This window comes from Ischnura elegans, chromosome 8 (genome assembly GCF_921293095.1).
Source record: "Ischnura elegans chromosome 8, ioIscEleg1.1, whole genome shotgun sequence".
Classification (NCBI taxonomy): Eukaryota; Metazoa; Arthropoda; class Insecta; order Odonata; family Coenagrionidae; genus Ischnura; species Ischnura elegans.
The window spans coordinates 28,878,775-28,898,673 of NC_060253.1; the positions used below are offsets into that span (position 1 = coordinate 28,878,775).

The 19,899-nt window shown below is 38.9% G+C and overlaps 1 protein-coding gene and 1 long non-coding RNA gene across 5 annotated transcripts in view; both read left to right on the plus strand.

The window, feature by feature from the left end:
* The window catches only part of LOC124163990 (tektin-B1), a 268,288-nt gene that overhangs the window by 117,421 nt on the left and 130,968 nt on the right, over nt 1-19,899 (plus strand). The gene's annotated exons all lie outside the window — the stretch shown is intronic.
* LOC124163993 lies at nt 3,058-6,135 on the plus strand. 4 transcript variants are annotated; one of them, XR_006865918.1, is made up of 5 exons: nt 3,060-3,537; nt 4,296-4,460; nt 4,542-5,562; nt 5,637-5,808; nt 5,905-6,135. It is a non-coding gene; the product is annotated as an uncharacterized LOC124163993 (long non-coding RNA). The 4 variants fall into 4 exon arrangements; XR_006865920.1 differs by having other exon boundaries at nt 3,341-3,537; nt 4,542-4,664; XR_006865921.1 differs by lacking the exon at nt 5,637-5,808 and having other exon boundaries at nt 3,058-3,537.

Genomic DNA, 19,899 nt, shown 5'->3' on the forward strand with positions numbered 1-19,899 from the left:
AGGTAGCAGCACCACGCTATCTTTCCGTCCAAGGTCGGTAAAAGGCAGGTCGTGTCACGCTCCCATAGTGCATTTCGGTTTGATCATCTTGGTTCCCACCTGTCTATTGTTTACATGGTGTTTGCATAGGGCATATGAATTAATTTCAAAAAATTGTGTGCTGCAGTGCTCCGATTTGCTCCAATTCCACGAAAAACGGAGTAATAATATTTCGTTTTTCTTCTGATCGTAAAAGAGAGGCTCCTTGGTCGATATATTGCAGAAGAAACAAATGGAAATCTACAATAACATCGCACATTGTGAGGTAAGGAAGTGACAATATTATAAGTATTTTTTGCCTGTATTTGTACTTTGTAAATATTTATATATGCAACGTAAGTCTTAATAATTATAGCAATAGCCTATGTCAATGAGGGAACGTCACATAGTAGAAATATAGGCTTCTCAAAAGTTGTTGACAACGCTGTTGTCACCAGCATATTTTGATACGGATTCATCACGTTTTGCCTTGAAATTATGTTAAGTAATGCAAAAGTGCCAAACTTTTCAATGTTATTTATTACTTCGGGTCATGTTTCATACGGAATAATACGGAAATGGTGCATTTTCATTGTAAATTAGTAGAATAATCGGATCGTATGTAGGCTCGCTTGCGCCAGTATACATTTCTTCAATTCAGTTTTATACGTGCAATGGATAATGCCTTCTCTGTTCAGAAATTCCTCAATTTTTACGAATATTATTATTTAGGTTTGTTTCACTGCGGAGAAGTTAAGAGTGTCGTCAACAGGATGGTCGCAAACTACATAAACAAACTGCCGTTCCAACAGCGATTTCTGGAAAAAGGTATGTATTCTGAAGATAAGTTATACAAAGTTTGAATAAGTTTACATAGTTTTAATATTACAAATTGGCGACAGTCGAATCTAGTCTTTTCTAATAATTTCAGTTTTTTATGCACTTTTGGAAGTCGTAATAAGATGTCCTGTTAAACTCGTGCATTCGTTATACGTTATGCATAGAAATTCTTGCATCCAAACAACTCGGATATCAACCCGTGTGCTGGAGGAGAGTTGGTGGAAGAACCAGACGTTCCCGACTATCAACAGGACGAGATGTTGGTGATTAATTAGGAAATCCGGATGCTGAAAGCAAAAGTAAGTGTATTATGATATTATGGAAAAGTATTTACAAATTATGATTGTGAAGTTCAATGCAACCATGTACGAGAAGGTTAATATATGCTTTACTCGAGTTTTAATTCTGCTAGTGTGTAGTAAATTTATGAGTTATGTAGTAGAATATTGAATTATCACTTGTTACGTTATTTGTTTGGCTTTCAGTTAACTTTTTTGTATCAGTGCTGTTGAAGTGATATTTTCATGATACTGGATATTATGCACACCGAATTGCAGTAACCTATAACTTCATACATGGACTCCTTCGCATATAAATTTATATAAAGCCTATGTACCGTTTATAAAGTTGTCTGGTAGTTTTTGAGAATGTCGCAAAGTATATCTTCATTTAAAGGAAGGGTCTATTGACAGGAATTTAATTAAAGTGTGGGCTATAGGGATATCAATATATGGCAGTTCAATTATTTGACAGTTATTTGAGTGCAGTCATTGTGTGTTGAATTCATGGGAATAAGGACATGTGGTATTATGTGAGGTTAAGTTATTGAGAGTGTAACAGTAGTGTGGGAAAAATAGACCATAAATCTATGCTATCATTCATTTACTGTGTAAATGGTACAACAACATCAGCCCATTTTATTGTGGATTAGTGCAAAAGTTGAACATTATATGGCCAAATTCATGCAAGAAGTAATAAATATTCAACATTGTAATAGATACTAATCATTATATGTGTTAATAGATTACCCACTGTAGGATGTGAATCAATACGGTGAAGCTTATTGAAAATGACCACATACAATTTATAATCTGATATTATTGTGATGAGCATTGCTTTTCTCAGGCATTACCTGTCCTTCCTATGCAAACTATTTCCAAGGTTGTTCCTATTATTTCTGCCATTTTTTCAGGTTGAACTATGATGAGCTAGTCAGGTGAAGCAGCAACAAAATAAAAATGTACTCATGAAAGCATTTGAGCTGTGGAATGACTGCTGGATAAATTAAGGAAGCAAGTGACAGTCTTATGAGGAATACTGCCTAAGTCTTGGGAGCTGTTTCATAAGTACACAGGTGTAAGTAGATGTTTCTTTCCATTGTCCTCCCTTGCAATCGCAAAATATTGTTATAAATTTATAACATATTACCAAGGTTGTTTTTATCATTATTGTCATCCTTCTAGGTTGAACTAACTATGGTCTATGGTCAGTTGAAGCGTGTACATATTACTCATGAGAGCTGGTAAAATCATTGGAATTGTAGAATTTTGCTGGATAATTTAAGGACAATGTGACAGTTTCCTGGGGGAACATTATTGAAAGAAGTCATAGATGCTGTTCCACAACCATAAAGGTGTAAGTAGATGTATTTTTTCATCCAGTCCTTCCCTTGCTACATATTTCCATGGTTGTTCTTTTAATTCTAATAATTCTTCTAGGTTGATATATGATCCATGGTCAGGTGAAGTGTGAACATGTTACTTATGAGAGCTGGTAAAATCATTTGAATTGTAGAATGTAGATAGAGAAATTAAGGAAGCAAGTGAGAGTCTTATGGGGAACATTGTCGGAAAAGTTTATGAAGCTGTCTCATAACCACACATATGTAAGTAGGTGCATTTTTTCATCTTGTGTTCCGTTGCAACATATTCCCAATGGTGTTCATATCATTATTATCATTCTTCTAGGTTGAATTATGATCTATGGTCAGTTGAGGCATTAACACGGTATTCATGAGTGATGGTGAAATCAGTAGAATTATGGAATGATGGCTGGAGAATTTAAGGAAGAAGTTGGTTGCCACATGAGGATTATTTATTAAAAAAATGGTAAGTCATGTAAGAGAATTAGAACTTGTTTCAATAATGTTACTGTGCACATTTTTCCCACCCTTTTATAGGCTAGAAAATATTTTAGTAGGATTAGTTTGGGAACTGGGTAGTATTTAGTAATGGCATGAACTAGCTTGTGTTATTTAAGAATATGATACCTTATATATTGCTATGAACAGCCTTTCATATAGCTGGCAAATGCTGAATTACATGTTAACTTTATTCTCATGTTTGGTTAATATGTGAGATTTTACAACCTGTGAAAGTTATGTAGCATGTATTGTTTCAAATAGTCTTTGTAATTCTATTATTCAGATGTACAAGGATTTTATTTGGATCTTACATCAGGGAGAATATCAGTTTATTTTAAGAAGTTGATGACTTTAAGTATGGAATTGCTGGCATTTGGTATACTTTTTATAATGGTTTTTATATGTTGTGTTTTCTAGCAGCCTGGTGCAATGGTTATTGATGAACTACTTGAAGAACAGTTATTCTTAATCCAGGATGTTAAAATACATATTATAACTATCCCTCTTAATGATCAGTGCACACTCATACGACTTTTGTGAATATAGATACAGTTTTGTGATTAACTTAACCGTGGAGATTGTAGTGAATTATAATATAAGAATGTGATTATGATGAGCCTGGATGATTTATTTCTCTCTCCATCAATGCAACATTATTAGTATAGTTTGACTGCATATTGAGATGCACCATATCTTTCCTTTCGGGGTAATCTCCTGCATTTAGCTGGGTATTAATCATTTCGTTTCATTTAATACCCATTATGTCTGTACCCCACCCTGTATCTATAGTGCATTTCAACCCATAATATATCCATTAAAATTAACACATGAGCGCAGTATTCTACTGGATTTGTACAACTACTTCCTACAATTTAACAGGCTTTATGCTTCAGTTATTTACATCCATGATTGTCTTGTCATTGTTAATTGTCTGAGTCTAATTGCTCAATTTGGAATGCATTTGCTCCGTGCAGCATTTGCTGACTTAAAATCAGTGATTGAGTTTGGAATCCATCCTATTCTAATTAATGTTCTGATGTATATTCCTCTATTGCAGTTATTTGTAAAATCTTTAATGTACCTAAAGGCTCACCTGAGTGCACACTGACATCACTGTGTCAGATTATTTGCCGTGATTCTTGGAATATTTGCATGCGGATTATTCTAGTATTACATTCATTATTGGGATTGGCAATATTTACAATTTCTAACTAATTAACATCAACTTTAGACAATTAATAAGCATTCAATGAGAGTTTATTATTATCATATGGACATGTTATCACTTTCCTAGGTTCCTTTGTCATCTATGGTTTGGTGAATTGTGAACATGTTAGTCATGAGAGTTGTTAAATGATTTGAAGAATGGAATAACATCTGTGTTAACTATGGGAGCAAGTGAGTCTCATTCAGAACATTGTGGAAACAGTCTATGAAGATGAATGATTGGCAAGCATGAGTATGTAGGTGCATTTTTCATTTGTCTTGCCTTTTCGAAATGTATCCAAGGATGTCCTTATAATTATTTTCTTTCTTCTAGGTTGATCTGTCTTCAATGGTGGAGCAAATGAGATACCCATCAGGGACATTGCTTTAGGAAAATCTTAGTATTTTTGACCTGTGGGGATGGTGAAGTCCGATTATCTTTGGTAACGTTGGTGAAGTAAGTTTGATAAGCTGTCTCTTAAGTTAGATAAAATCAGGGCAAAGCTGTTATAATTCAAGAATTTGGAAGGTAGTGAGACAAGGCTGTGCTTGTCACTGATAACTTTAAGCATTTACCTGGATGAAGCCATCCATGACAATAAGGAAGAGGATTAGTGAGTGAATGTAAATGGAGAAAAAATTATCATGCTAAAATTTATTTCTGACATTGCCATTATTTCGGAAACAAAGAAGGTTTGGCAACCATCCTTGTTTACATGAGTCAGGGAATGCACTGAATCGTTGAGGCCTTTACTTCGTAGAATTCCATTTTTTATGGTTGGAAGGAAATTACTTAGCTTTTCTACAAAAACACACTTTATTGCCGACTAGTTTCGGTTACACTGTACCATTTTCAAGACTTTTTTTTCGACTACTGTACTATATCAAAGTGAGCCTTAGACAATTAAGGCAGGTAAAGTGCATTGATAGAGGCTACTGTATGTAGGAGAAATGTAGTGCTACAGATATATGAAGTGGATTTCATGGATCGAGTTAGTAATGGGGAAGTCCTAAGAAGAGTAGGAGAGAGGTGTAGCCTCATGGAAACCTTTATACGAGACAGAACAATCTAATAGGCCACATCTTATACATAATGGCCTGATGAAGACAATGGTCGAGAGACAAGTGGGTGGCAAGAATGGAAGAGGATGCCTAAAAAAAAATGTGGAATAGGTGAAGAAGGATGTGAAACAGAAGAAATATTTAGGGGTGATAAGATTAGTTAATATGATAATTGAGCAGGTAGCTGCATCAAGAAATCTTAGAATTTTTTACCAGTGGGGATGATGAAGTCCGATAATCTTTGGAAACCATGATGAAATAAGCTGGATAAGCTGTCTCATGACAACACATGTGTGATTACATGATTCTTTCATAGCCCTTTCATTGATATGTATTTCCAAGGTTATTCTATTTTTTTTTCTTCCAGGCGGGCGTAGCTGTGTTATATGGTCAATAAGAGGGGGAAATGTTACTGATAGGACCTTTCAAAATGATGTGAATTGCGGATTGATATCTGGAGAATTTAAGGAAGCAAGTGAGAGTGTCACGGGAAACACTTTTGAAAAAAGTTTGAGGAGATGTCTCAGGAGAACACATGTGTGAGTAAATGATTCTTTCATAGCCCTTTCATTGATATGTATTTCCACCCTAGTTTTCCCACCCTTTTTTGAGCTAAATATTTTTATTCTTTCTAGGTTGAGTTTGGGAACTGGAAAATACATTCTAATGGCATGAACTGGTATATGCTATTGGAGTATATGAGGCCTTATGCATTGCTGTGAACTTGTCATTTTGCAGGCATATGGTAATGGTGAATGGCATTTCAACTTTATTTTACATATTTGGATAATGTGTGAGACTACTGCTATCTGCAATCCTTGGAAATTATGTAATATGTACTGTTTCCGATAGTCTTTTTAATTGTGTTTCAGGTTTGCAAGGATTTTATTAGGATCTTACATCAGGAGGAATATCAGTGTATTTAGAAGTTGATGATTTTAAGTATGGAATTGATGTTTAGTACAATCCATTTATTTGAAGATATTATTCTATTAACTACAAACACGATTACATAGTTCTGATTTTTTCGGGATCATGGTATAAGTGTTGTTGGGTATTCTATACACTGACCTATAATGATAACTTGGATGAACATAACTTTTTCCTTTTGAATGTTGATTTCCCATGAACATACTTGTGCATCTCAAAATGAATGGTTTGTTCAATTAATTACATTGTTAACTCTTCGGTTTACTTTGTCTCATGGTATTTATATGTTATGTTTTCTAGCAGCCTGTAACGTTCACCCTGAAAACTCCACTGGGCTTGCCTTAACCGGCCGGTTCCACGGTGACTCACTCTCCCATTTCCCCCGTATTCCCTTCGCTGGGCGTGCGGAGTCATGGTTCAGGCAACCACCCCTCCCCTTCCCAAATAAACCTTCCCCTACCCACACACCCACCTCCCACCAAACCACCCCTCCCCTTCCCAAATAATCCTTCCCCTACCTACACACCCACCTCCCACCAAACCCCCCTCCCCTCCTGGATAGGTCGGTGGGCTGGCCGGGAGAGCCCAGGTAACGATGCGTCAGCCAGGAGGCGAGTCTGGGGAGAGAGGCGAGCGAATATGCGTGTGTGAGGACGGGGAGACGGGAGACAGAGAGAGAGTAGACAGGAGACCGGTCGACAGTGGTCGACTCAGAGAGTGTCCAGCCTATGCATTGAGAAAGCGCCCGAAGGATATTAAGCCGTATCTCCCGACGCTCTTCGGGCAAGTACTCTGGGGCTGTGGACACCACTCAGGTGATTTCCTGGATATACGTAGCTGAGATTCGGCTGCCTTTTGGCAGATATGAGCCGAGATCCAGCATTCTCCTGTCTCAGAGATCCGGCTGCCTTTTGGCAGATATGAGCCGAGATCCAGCATTCTCCTGTCTCGAATCTTCAAATTTGGTACCAGAAGAAAAGACAATATTCTCATGGTATCTTGTATGTATGTCGCACTGTAATTTATTGGTATTTGTTTAAAAGGAAATCTTTATGTTTGTTAAATTCTGCAATAAATTAATTGCCATGTTAAGTGTGACAATTGTGTGAAGCCTCCCTTCAGTGCTGTCCATAGGAAGGCAACTCTGGTTGCCTGGCGCCCATAAAATTGAAATTCCTATGAGGTCAGCCCACGACTCAGGAGATCGGAGCCTGCCGGGAGCTGCCGGGTATTAGCTATGGTAGGCGGTCCCATCGGATCATAGGCCGAGGGAAGGCGTGACAAAATGGCGCCCAACGTGGGGCGGCAACGGCGACTTGCTTGACGGCAGTTTGAACTTTGATTCATTTTACTGGAGAAGCAAACTTAGTTTAAAGCATTTATTAGTGCCTTACAAGATCAAGGATTGTTTAATTGACTCATTACTACGTGTTTTATAATTTGTGTTGAACTGTTTAAGTGAAAATTGTGAAGTGCCTGCTCTTGATTTGTGCTTAGAGGCTTGAATAATGTTGTGATTTCAAGTTGTAGACACTTAAGATTTAATTTCAAATTTTCTGAGTTGATACAATCATTTATTGATTATTATGTAGTGTATGTCAATGTATAGGTTAAGAAATATCTTGTGGAATTGATTCTAAAATTTGTTTAAATTTTCTTTCAAGTAACAGGGTATAAAATTAAGCCAGAAAGGCAGAGGTATTCAGTGGATGGACCAGACTGGAGAGTGCTCGATCTTCGCCTTGAACGATTTGGACTTCCGGGGAAAGAAAGGAAATTTTTCCAGCCGGAGGAGAGCACTCGAGATTGGTGAGACCGTATGTTTTCTGTGATTGGCCAGAATGGAGGTTAACCGTTTAACTAAGGATGAGCTGATCTACGAAGTCGGAGTGCGCGGGGGCTCAGCTGGTACAGATGAAGGAATAGATGTTTTAAGAGGGGCTCTCAGAGAATTATTGCGTAGTGACCAACCTATGGGTGGCTTTAAGGAGGAAGAAAGCGTTGAAATAGAGTCAGAACTTTTAGTAATTGAATCGAAACTCACTTTAGTACAATTGGCCATACAGGATATTAAGAAGGGTGGGAAGGAAACCTCGCCCAGGAGAATTAAAACTCTGTTGTATCACTTAAATAACAGGATTAGTTATATCTTTCCCAGGTGTCAAGGGGGAGACAGAAAAAAGGGTAAAGTGATTTATCGCAATTTAAAACAATTGAGTACATTGTTTAGTAACTTAGGAGAAGGAGTAGAGTACCAAAGTCCAGATATATGTTCCATGTCCTCTTCTTCAGGACCAGAAGTTGAAAGACAAAGCTTACAGGGTCATAGGAGACCTGAAGTTAATGTTGCAACAGATCAGTATGAAAATTGTCAGGATGTTAATACATTTCATAGAGAGACTCGTGGGAATATGAGAACAGACCGAAATTATGAGGGTAGACCACAATTACATAAGTGGAACATTACATTTAGTGGTAGTCCCTCAGAAAGTGTAAATGCATTTATTGTCAGGATAGAGGAACTTGCAATAGCCCGTGGAGTGTCAGAAGCTGGATTGCTTCTTGGGGCAGTGGAATTATTTGAGGGGCAAGCTCTACTTTGGTTTCGGTCGGTGAGGAATGATATCTCTAGTTGGGAGGAACTCAAGGTTATGCTTCGCTCAGAGTTTCTTCCTTTGGACTTTGAGGAGAATTTACTCCAAGAAATTAGAAACAGGAAGCAAGGGATGACTGAGTCAGTGGGGACATTCATAGCCTGTATGTTAGGACTATATGATAGACTAAGTAAAGAAGTCGGAGAGGAAGAAAAGTTAAGTCAGATTAAAAGAAATTTAGCTCCCTATTATCTGGAAAAGTTAGCTTTGCAACCAGTGTTGTCAATTAAGCAATTGAAATCGATTGGCAAGGAACTAGATTTGAATAAATTCCGTATTGAACAATATGAGGCATCAAAAATGAACAAGGTTAGATCTTTAGAACCCGACTTGGCCTTTAATAAAACTTTCCAATTTAGGGCATCTCAAAAACCATTGGTGCAGTCTATAGGGATAAAAAGAGAGGGTATTAAATGTTGGAATTGTGACCAAAATGGGCATAGATTCTCAGAATGCAAATTATCCTCTAAAATATTTTGTCATCGCTGTGGGTACAAAAATGAAATAACCAGAAATTGTCCAAATTGTAGAAGGGGTAATAGAATTGATAGAACTTATAAGCCACAGAGACAGGAAAACTAAGGAGAGAGTCCGACAAGGGGCACTCGTACTCTCTAAATTATTTAGTTCCCCCCTATGTGAATCTAGACTTGGTGAAGTTGGAAATGGAAAGAGATAGTAGGATTTATCTGCCAATTTCAGTTTATGGTCTGAAATTTTATGGATTGTTAGACTCAGGAGCCACTCATTCAGTTATTGGTAAATCAGGTTGGAAATCTTTGTCCAAACTTAAGCTGTCTCTTGAAAAACCCACATACTCTAGTATTCAAGTTGCAAATGGGAATAAATGTCAGGTAAAAGGAATAGTGAGCTTACCTGTAGAAGTAGAGGATATTACCAGAATATGCGAGTTTTTAGTGGTACCAGATATCACTTATGATTTCATTCTTGGTGTTGATTTTTGGTGGATTATGGGCTTACAACCAAATTTATTAAAGGGTACTTGTAAACTGGAAACACCAATCAGTGTTAACTCTGTGGAGTCAGTAATCTCTAAGCGCAAGCTAAATGAAAATCAAAAGAGTCAATTAGAGAAATTGATGAGAGATTATCGAGAAACTATAGGTAGAAGGGGGATAGGTTGTACCAATTTAGTGGAACATGTAATTGATACAGGTGATTCGCCTCCAATTAAACGGCGTTATTACTCATATTCTCCCAAATTATTGGAAATATTGCATAAGGGCATAGAAGAACTATTAGACCAAGACATAGTAGAAGTTTCAAATAGTGCATGGGCATCTCCTGTGCTATTGATTAAGAAACCAGATGACTCCTATAGATGGGTTGTAGACCTAAGAGAGGTGAACAAAGTATCTAAACCAGATGCTTACCCTCTGCCAAAGGTAGAGGATATTCTTGTTCAGTTGCGAAACACTAGGTACTTGAGTTCATTGGATATAAAGTCCGCATTTTTTCAAATTCCCTTAGAAAAGAAAAGTCAAGAAAAGACTGCATTTGTAATTCCAGGGAAAGGCCTGTTTCAATTTAAAAGAATGCCTCAAGGTTTGAATACAAGTCCTGCTACTTGGCAGCGTCTCATAGACAAGGTGATAGGGGAAGATTTAAAACCCTTTGTGTTTTGTTACTTAGATGATATAATAGTAGTGTCCAATTCATTTGAACACCATTTAGAACTCCTCTATAAGATACTCGATCGTTTAGATAAAGCTAACTTGACACTGAATTTAAATAAGTGTTGTTTTTGTAGAAATGAGTTAAAATATTTAGGTTACTTGGTAAACGAAAAGGGACTTCAAGTAGATCCAGATAAAGTTAAGGCAATAGCTGGATTTCTTCGCCCAACCAATGTCACTGAGCTTAAGAGGTTTATAGGGCTCGCTTCTTGGTATCGAAAATTTATTCAGAATTTCTCTAGCATCATGCAGCCTTTGAATGCTTTAACTTCCAAAAAGAATAAGTATGATTGGACAGAGGAATGTGAGCATTCTTTTAAAGTTATTAAGGAGAAATTAATATCCGCTCCTATTTTAACATGTCCTGATTTTTCAAAAGAATTTGAATTACACTGTGATGCTAGCAATCAAGGTCTAGGGGCAGTCTTGTACCAAGAAGATAAGGTGATAACTTTTATTAGTAGGGGCACCTCTAAGGCAGAAAAGAAATATTGTACTACTGAACTTGAATGCTTAGCTGTATTGTGGGCTATTGAAAAGCTGAGAGGATATCTTGAGGGCTATGAGTTCACTGTGGTAACAGACCATGCTAGTTTAGTTTGGTTAAATAATTTAAAAGACCCCAGAGGGAGATTGGGTCGTTGGGCTGTCAGAATGCAGCAATACCGATTTAAGATTGTGCATAGAAAAGGGAAGGAACATACTGTTCCAGACGCTTTATCTAGAAACCCATTACCGAATGATGGGATAAGTTTAAACTTAATTACAGTCATGGGAGAGAGCCAAGATATTTGGTATGAGAGTCTGAGAAAAGGAATAATAGATAAACCTGAGTCATATCCAAAATTTAAGGTCCAAGATTATCAGATCTATAAATATATTGATCCAGGTTGGAACCAATCTCATCAGTGGGTTAGAATCATCCCAAAGGATTTGCGGAAAGAAGTAATGATAGAATGCCATGATGATCCGGCAGCAGGGCATTATGGGTGTCTGAAAACAGTTAGTAGACTAAGAAAATTATATTATTGGCCTAAGATGAAGGCAGATGTTGTCAAATATATTAAAAGTTGTGATATTTGTAATCAATACAAGGCTACTCAGAATGCACCATTGGGATTCATGGGAGATCAAAGACTTGTTACAAAACCTTTTCAGATAGTATCATCTGACATTATCGGGCCTTTGCCTAAGTCAATTAATGGATTCATGTATTTAGTAGTGACCTGTTGTATGTTTTCAAAATATGTAATAATGAAACCGATGAGAAAGGCAACCGCCGACAATGTTAGAAACCATTTAGAGGATGATGTGTTCTTGAAATTTGGGGCTCCCCATACTTTACTTTGTGACAATGGTGTGCAATATAAGAGTAATAAGGTTAAAGATTTATGTGAGAAGTATGGTGTAAAAATTATGTATAATTTTTATTACCATCCCCAGAGCAATCCCACAGAACGAGTTAATAGGGTAATAAAAACCATGATAGCTGCATATGTTGGCAACAATCATCGCCATTGGGATAAAAATTTATCTAAAATTAATTATGCCATAAATTCTGCCGATCATGAGGTGACAGGATGTAGTCCTCATAAACTAGTATTTGGGGAAGAGATTTTCTTAAATGGGACGTTAAGGAAAATACAAATTAATGGTAGAGAGATTCCAGATTTTCAAAATCGTAGAAAACATTTAGAACACCTAGAGAAGGTCAAGGAAATAAGGAAGGAAGTTGTTGAGCGATTACAGCAAGCTTATAAAAAGAATTCCCATTACTATAACCTGCGGAGGAGAGATGTGAATATAGAGCCCGGACAGAAAGTTTTAAGGAGAAACTTTGTACAATCCAATGCTGCTAATTACTTTTCTTCCAAATTAGCACCAAAATATTTAGGTCCTTATCTAGTCCACTCTAAAGTAGGAAATAAGGCTTACCTTCTCCAGGATGAACAGGGACTAACAGATGGTCCCTGGCATATAAAAGACCTAAAGCTGGTGTAATACAAAAATTTTTCCAGGGAAAAATTTTTTATTTAGGAAGGGGGGGGAATGTAACGTTCACCCTGAAAACTCCACTGGGCTTGCCTTAACCGGCCGGTTCCACGGTGACTCACTCTCCCATTTCCCCCGTATTCCCTTCGCTGGGCGTGCGGAGTCATGGTTCAGGCAACCACCCCTCCCCTTCCCAAATAAACCTTCCCCTACCCACACACCCACCTCCCACCAAACCACCCCTCCCCTTCCCAAATAATCCTTCCCCTACCTACACACCCACCTCCCACCAAACCCCCCTCCCCTCCTGGATAGGTCGGTGGGCTGGCCGGGAGAGCCCAGGTAACGATGCGTCAGCCAGGAGGCGAGTCTGGGGAGAGAGGCGAGCGAATATGCGTGTGTGAGGACGGGGAGACGGGAGACAGAGAGAGAGTAGACAGGAGACCGGTCGACAGTGGTCGACTCAGAGAGTGTCCAGCCTATGCATTGAGAAAGCGCCCGAAGGATATTAAGCCGTATCTCCCGACGCTCTTCGGGCAAGTACTCTGGGGCTGTGGACACCACTCAGGTGATTTCCTGGATATACGTAGCTGAGATTCGGCTGCCTTTTGGCAGATATGAGCCGAGATCCAGCATTCTCCTGTCTCAGAGATCCGGCTGCCTTTTGGCAGATATGAGCCGAGATCCAGCATTCTCCTGTCTCGAATCTTCAAATTTGGTACCAGAAGAAAAGACAATATTCTCATGGTATCTTGTATGTATGTCGCACTGTAATTTATTGGTATTTGTTTAAAAGGAAATCTTTATGTTTGTTAAATTCTGCAATAAATTAATTGCCATGTTAAGTGTGACAATTGTGTGAAGCCTCCCTTCAGTGCTGTCCATAGGAAGGCAACTCTGGTTGCCTGGCGCCCATAAAATTGAAATTCCTATGAGGTCAGCCCACGACTCAGGAGATCGGAGCCTGCCGGGAGCTGCCGGGTATTAGCTATGGTAGGCGGTCCCATCGGATCATAGGCCGAGGGAAGGCGTGACAAGCCTGGTGCAGTGGATAATCATGAACTATTTGAAAAACTGTTCTTCTTAATCCGGGACAGGGTACTATGCATTAAGTGGCAGGCTGGATTTGTAATCCTGAGGGTGATACCTGTTGTGTGGACCTTTCTGCTACATTTGCCAGCATTAGCAAAATCATCATTCCTTAAAGTCTAGACATTATGGCAGTGCACCTTTAAATGGATGTTTTAAAAGCCTTAAATTATGTGCATCTGTTTTGAAATTAGTTTGATCAAATTGTACTACTATTTCAACAAAATTATGTTTTATTTATTCTGGAAAAATATTCTATTGCCCATGACTTTCCGTTTTAATGATCAAACATTACTTTATATGACTGTAATTGTAAACAGTAATGTGATTTACTGAACTGTGGAGATTGTAGTGAATTTTATTATAATATAAGGATGTGATTACGATGTGCCAGCTTTTTTTATTTCTATCCAGCAATTCATCTCAATAAGTATTTTAATTGTTAATGGTCTGGGTGTAATTTGGAATGCATTTGCTCTGTGCTGAATTAAATGCAGTTGCAGTCGGATTATTTGTCATGATTCTTAGAAAATTGGCAAGCAGATGGTTCTAGTATTACATACATGATTTGGAGTAGCAATGTTAACAAATTCACAACCCTCTTAGATTAGTCATCCTATCGCTTGGTTTGGGCATTTTTCGAGAGTCGAACCAAGGTCGTCAGACTAAAATACCGCCCGTATTATCAGGTATGCTATAATTTCCTATAACCTTGGGAGATTTCTTGAATCTAACTTCATAAATGAAGGAATGAAACATGGTTCCTTGTACCTATTCACCCGGATCGCTGAAGACAATTTTTGTTGTGTGGGTTGGGGATTTTTTCAGAGTTGAACCGAGATCTTCAGGGTCAAAAACCGCCCTTATTATCTAGTATAATGTAATTAACTATGAACGTGGAAAATTCCATGCACCGGACTTCCTGATTAAGGAAGTGAGACACGGTTCCTTGTACCTATACACACGGAGCGCTGTAGAACGAATGTTTTTTTCGCTTGGCTTGTAAATTTTTCCAGAGTCGAACCGAGGTCGTCAGACTAAAAACCGCACGTATTATCAAGTATACTATAATTTCCTATGACCTTGGGAGATTTCATGAATCTAATTTCATAAATAAAGGAATAAAACATGGTTCCTTGTACCTATGCACCCGGAGCGCTGAAGTAAGAAAATTTTTGTCGCGTGGGTTGACAATTTTTCTAGAGTCGAACCGAGGTCTTCAGTGTCAAAAGCTGCCCGTGTTCGCAAGTATATTATAATTATCTATGACCATGGAAAATTTCATGTACCAGACTTCCTAAATAAGGAAGTAAGACATGGTGCCTTACAACCCATGCATCCAGAGCACTGCAGTACGAAATTTATTTTTCCCGTGAGTTGACAATTTTTCTAGAGTCGAACCGAGGTCTTCAGTGTCAAAAGCTGCCCGTTTTCGCAAGTATATTATAATTATCTATGACCATGGAAATTTTCATGTACCAGACTTCCTAAATAAGGAAGTAAGACATGGTGCCTTAAAAACCATGCATCCAGAGCGCTGCAGTGCGAAATTTATTTTTCCCGTGAGTTGACAATTTTTCTCGAGTCGAACCGAGGTCTTCAGTGTCAAAAGCTGCCCGTTTTCGCAAGTATATTATAATTATCTATGACCATGGAAATTTTCATGTACCAGACTTCCTAAATAAGGAAGTAAGACATGGTGCCTTACAACCCATGCATCCAGAGCGCTGCAGTGCGAAATTTATTTTTCCCGTGAGTTGACAATTTTTCTAGAGTCGAACCGTGGACCATAGACTCAAAATACAGACGTATTATAAATTTCCATTTTATTAACTATTTATAAAAAAAATTTTATTGCCCTGCATCGATTACGTTGTGAGAAAACCGTGTTTCCTTTTACCTATGTCTCCCATTTAAATGCACGTAAAATTTGAATTCCCGCCGCGCTGGAGAATCAAGATGGCGGATTACATTGGTCAAGTGCGTGACACGACCTGGCTTTTACCGACCTTGCTGCCGACCACTATCCGCTATCGCCCTCAGACGGAAACCCGTGGAACTACTTGCTGCGTCTCAACCACAGATATATACACGTATATATATAGAAGTATATATCTGTGGTCTCGACCATGGTCTCAACTCTCAATACGTGGAAGTTGATAGTGAATTATTTGAAAGTTTTCCCGAAACATCGTTTCCTGAAATGGTAATTCAGTGCGGCTGTTTAGTGTTTTACCGTGTGTTACGTGAAAGTGATAGCTAATAGTTTGAGTGCATGTATATTTTTAGTGTGAATATGCATTTTGTTGTAATGATTCACACCGGATGAAAGTGAAAATTACAGAGGAGTGAGCGAGAGGAAAACTAATTGGTGTTCATCGACTTTCTCCAATGGAAGAGGATTCGCCATTTTTCAGGTAGCATTTAATTTTAATCCAGCACAATTGATTTTCAAAGATACTGCATACGACCCTCTGCATAGCAACTGTGAGACTCAAACTTCTAAAAATAGAATCGGCGAAGGAAAACTAAGATATTTCTATGGAATAGCGTATTTCAAAGGTCCTCGTTGGAGACATGATTCTGCCAAGTGCGAATAAAATTTTCAGAGACCTATTCCATGGCTTCAACTACAATTAGCCAATGTGTATACATAAACGTTGTCATTTTTTGTGAGATTTTTGAACGGTAGCCTTCAGCCTATTAATGGCATGAACGATTCTTTTGGTGAGCTGCATTCACCGGTCACAGAACACTTCGGAGAGACGCTCTCACAGTGCGACTCAGCTGAGCATTTCTGCGTTGTGGGGAGGGGAAAGAGAGGAGTGGAAGAATGGGAGAGGAAGGTAGTGAGAGGGGGGGGATTCCTTAGCGAATATTTACACTGAAATATTTCCAAGATCTATATTTGAAATATTTATTGGAATCCAAAGGTTGTATACATTTCATTTATGGTCACTAACTCACGAAAAAAAATGTAGGGTATGTAGGACCTACATTGTAGGTATCCACCAGCTAAAAGGGGACTAGCCTGAATTTTTTTATTCAACAGGCGGGTAGAAAATATTTTCTGAATTAAAAAAAGAAAATCACATGTAAATCTAAGGCCCCTATTAGCCTAGGCAACCAGACGCGCAACCGGTGGCGCGTCCGGTGGAACTGGTCAGTCGTGGGGCATAGAATCAAATGAGTCCTATTAGCCGAGGCAACCAGACGCGCCACCAGACTTTCCAGTCGCCTGAGCCCCGCAACCGCGCCTTCCACCTAGGGTTGCTCAGGCCCCTATTAGCCGAGGCAACCAGACGCGCCACCGGTCGCGCGTCTGGTTGCCTCGGCTAATAGGGGCCTAAGTTTTCCTTCGCGAGATATTGAATGATTACTATAATTAATTTAAAAGCGCGCAAACAATGTTTACAGCATGCGTTCAGTGTATTTACCGACTCCCGACGAAAGTTTATGAACAGATGATGTCACCCTTTGGGCTGTATTCAGAAACCTCATTACTGCTAGATACGTCGTTAGATGATGACGTAGCTGCTAAAGGGCTATAAGCTCATGATAACCATTTATTATTACATTAAAATATAGTAGCAATCCTTCAATAACCGGCTTTTATGCTAATGAGTAAATGTTTTACATAATTTTACTACCGATAAATACTGCCAACAATACCGTGATGAAACCTCTTCTGCTTCACCGTTTTAATTGCAATTACTTAACTTCTGAACGGGTCCTGTCATGCCTTGAAAACCATTTATAATTAAAGAAAAACAAATTAAGGACATATTAATGTCGCGCCTTGATGCTTGTGAAATACTTTTTTACGTAAAATAACTACTGTCAACACAACTATGCTGAAACCTCTTCGGCTTTGCCATTCTAATAGCTATTAAGTTTGGTATAGACCGTGGTTTGCCTTTAAAACCATTATTATTATATATATAAGTGCCCAAATAAAGTTGCAATCATCAGCTTTGTGCCTCTGATATCCAAAATTTGCGTAAAATACTCAAAGCAGCGAAGCCGTCTTCCAGTCAGCTACATTCATACTCACAAGCGCAGGTTTGAGGCTCTCAACCGGTTGTGGCTTCTTGGAAGTCCTTTCTCCCTCGCGTTGCCATCCTTGATGGACCGCGAGGGCCTAACACCTAGTACGATGAGGCTCGGTATAATTGCCATTAGAAGTAAAGCCCGGAAAGCCAAAGGTCCGTGGTTCGATTCCCGGTCCAGAGGAATTTTTTGTCGTAGCAATTCTAGTATATTTCACCGCCGTTCACGTGGCAGGTTTATAAATATTACACATACAAAACATGCCGTTGGAATTATGTAGTAGGAAAATTCAGAAACATGCATTAAGTTAGGATACATAAGTTAGTAAGCTACACTACCAATCAACTAACCAATACATGAACGCATCCACTACATCTCTTCCGCTAATGGCTTCAGTTTCCTCTAGATAGTTTTCCCCGTCAGCTGATGTTCGTCCTTGACCTACACCGCCGTTGCTTCCCCCTCGACCACAATCTGCTTTACGTTGGGGTCTAGGGAGTCACGTAATCTCTGGCTTTCAGTCGTCGTCCTTCCCCCCACTCTCTCCCCTCCCATTCATACTCGACGGGTTCAATGGCCGACTGACAGCGCGCTGCGGGCTCTCCAGTGGCGGGATATCTTCAAACCATGGAGGGGGCGCGCCCTATCCTCTCCAATAGCGGGAAGCCAGGGGGGCGTGGCCAAATTGCGCATTTAGCCATGATGCCGGGCCCCGCTATATATAAAGAATGTGAGTTACAACCATGTAAAAAAGAAAACTGGTACAACTACCATTATACCCCATTGTGACATACAAGTCACAAAGCTATATATATATATATATATATATATCATTCAAATATACTGACAAGGGGAGACCACGAAAGTTGCTCCGCCTTTTTCGATGCCGTATTTTTTATGGCCTTCGGAATGGTGAACACATCCCTGAACTAGTAGTGGTTCCGTTGAATGGGCCTTAGTTTGGCTGTAATTAATTAATTTTTATGCGGTACTTTTCACAATCCGCATATAGTCCCATGATATCACGCTAATCTCAAACGGGTCGGGTGGGTTAGTGGTTAGCGTTTACGGCTGCCACCCGGGAGACCAGGGTTCAAGGCTCCATGACGGCTTTAAATTTTCTTGCCTCCATTGTGATCATACGGCGTCAACTTTTTTATTAATTTTAATTGCGACAAGCATAGACATGAGACAATTTTTTTTATCACCATAATGACGTTTAGGTATTTAAGCAGTGTCATTTTCAACGCGGAGAAGTGGAGGCTCCACTTTCTACTCAAAAACATAACGAAAGATTAACGGGGGGCTAAAACAGTGGCTTTTTTTGGTAGAAATGACATTTGTTGGTGCATATCTTGTTATTATATTGGAAGGGCTACGGAAGATTTTGGGAAGCGGCGAGCACAAGACACATTTGGTGTAATTGTTGCTTTTAACCCTCTAGCGGGCGCGATTGCTATTGCTTCACAACCGGGCGAATGGCGTACTTTGCCTATGTTATGTGCATATATGATAATACTCGATTTTTGTTAAAATTAATCTTTACTTGTAGAAATTAGTAAAATCTTATACATTTATAGGTGATACAGATATAAAGGTACAGAGGTGGTATACGGCCGGTCTCCCGGCGTAATTTATACTCCACGTGTGACGGGTTCCTCTTGCTGATCTAAAAAAAATTAGCTACAGTACCTCGAACTTTGAAAACTCGCAATATAGACAGTCAAAGTACATTGTAGGAATACACGAGACCATTCTGGCCCAGAATGTACGCACGATGTTGAAATCCTTGGTTTTCGAAGAATGACGTATTTTATACGCCAGCACGTTCGGTCCAGGGTCATAAACTTTTATTTCATCCTATTTATTAATGGAAATTATATTTCGGAATGGTTATTTTAGCACATAGGTACTGTGTAAGTAAATTCCCTTTGGAGTAAAGTGAATTACAAGTGTTCGAGAAATATGGCATTTCATAATCGTTTTTTGTTCTTATTAATGATGTCTGTACGGATGTTGTTGGTCGCCGCGAGCCTTTAATGGCATGTGCTCTAGCAAGAGTGGTTTCCATTATTAATGTGGAAGTTGATCAGTATAACCAATGAAAAAATTAACAATTTGGCGCACACCAACCCCATGCTAGTGTAGTCGTCGTATCTCCGTGTTTGAAATGACACTGCTTAAATACCTAACGCCATTATGGTGATAAAAAAATAGT